General features: G+C 38.5%; 1 long non-coding RNA gene across 1 annotated transcript; it reads right to left on the minus strand.

The window, feature by feature from the left end:
* On the minus strand, positions 1–561 carry LOC107736390 (uncharacterized). Its single transcript, XR_001639651.1, has 3 exons — positions 439–561; positions 188–302; positions 1–64 (listed from the first exon to the last, which is right to left on the minus strand). It is a non-coding gene; the product is annotated as an uncharacterized LOC107736390 (long non-coding RNA).
* Between the last annotated feature and the right edge of the window lie 929 nt (positions 562–1,490).

Below are 1,490 nucleotides of genomic sequence, written 5' to 3' on the forward strand. Positions count from 1 at the left end.
GAGAGACTTCTGGTGAACTTGAGCAGTGGAGGTATGAGGAGCTTCTTTTCTTCTCCTGCAATTCCTTGGGAAAGAAACATGCAGCATGTTTAGACTATCACCTCAATAAGTTGCTTAGCTTTGTTATTTTTTTACAGTCACATCCTCATCTTCAGCTGAGCATCTAAAGTAGCAAGAAAATATTTACCAATGGACTTTTGTCTTCTCATACAGCTTTTTGGCACACGAACATAACTTCCATGGGATCTTGCAGGAACACTAGGGGGAACTACAGCAACTCCTGGCCTTTCAGACGTGGACGGCTATAAAACAGATTTATTGATAAGAGCTCAATGTGCACATACATAAAGACAGTTTTATATATAATTATCCATCATGACTGTAATCCAAAAGTGGTGTTCACATTTAATTTTAAAATACAAGACAAAAGCAACTTACATTCAAATCCATGGATGTGGCCAAAAAGCGACTCGAGGGGCGGGGCTTGATCGTGGCAACTTTGTCCAATGAGGCTTTTTCATGCACAAGCTTCTGTGGCTGCACGGTCTCTTCAACTTTATCTGCAAAAGGCAGTAATGTCTGAGGAACAGGAGTACAAATTGCATTCGATCTCTAACACAGGCATCCATTCTCTGCAAGTTTATCAATTAACCACAGGAATACAGCATAAAGGGAAAAAGCATGGAACATGCCTAGTGCTTGCATTGCAGTAAACAACAAACCATGATCATTTTCAGAACCACGACTGAATCCAGTGTAACATTATGACAAAGAAAAAAAAACGTTAACTCAAACATTTCTTTTTTCACATTTCACTAAAATAAACCTCTATTAAACCATATTAAAATAAGGAATATGATTTCAGCTCACATCTTGATGAGTTAAACGTTTTTAAAGCTTGTTTTGTCATATTTTAAATCATTTTAGGCCATCTTGCAGAGATTGGGTTGGGTGGGGGCTGCTGATCCAGCTCTATCACTGCTTGCATCAAGAACAATAAAAAAAGTAAATCGAAAATTGTAGTGGCATGAGTTTTGACTTAACATCCTGAACCTTCTTTACTTTGTTTGGTAAGATATCGGTAATGGGCACATTGTGGAAGTGGACAAAATGGCTTGAACGGTCTACAGATGTATTCATAGTATCCACAGACCACTCAGATCTGATCATTAAAAAATCTGTATTATTCCTGGAGTCACTGTCACCACCAAGAATGTGATGCCATCTTACAAAACAACAATTCATCCTAACATATGGAAGCAGAAATATCACTCCCTCGTCGTGCATCAGTTCTGGGCTCCCCTATCAAAGTTAGGTTTGGGAATAAAGAAATGTTTTTTTATTCACAGTAAAATAATGCAAAGACTATAAATAGACAACTTCATCTCGAATCGTCCTTCCTGGTTGCACGCAGCAACAAACATACAGTGACCAGTGCAGGATGATCGGGTTCTTTTGAAAGGAATATTCTCGGTTCAAAGGTTAAGCTC

The sequence above is a fragment of the Sinocyclocheilus rhinocerous genome, unplaced genomic scaffold, assembly GCF_001515625.1.
Source record: "Sinocyclocheilus rhinocerous isolate Xijiao unplaced genomic scaffold, SAMN03320098_v1.1 C36670316, whole genome shotgun sequence".
In the NCBI taxonomy this organism is placed as follows: domain Eukaryota; kingdom Metazoa; phylum Chordata; class Actinopteri; order Cypriniformes; family Cyprinidae; genus Sinocyclocheilus; species Sinocyclocheilus rhinocerous.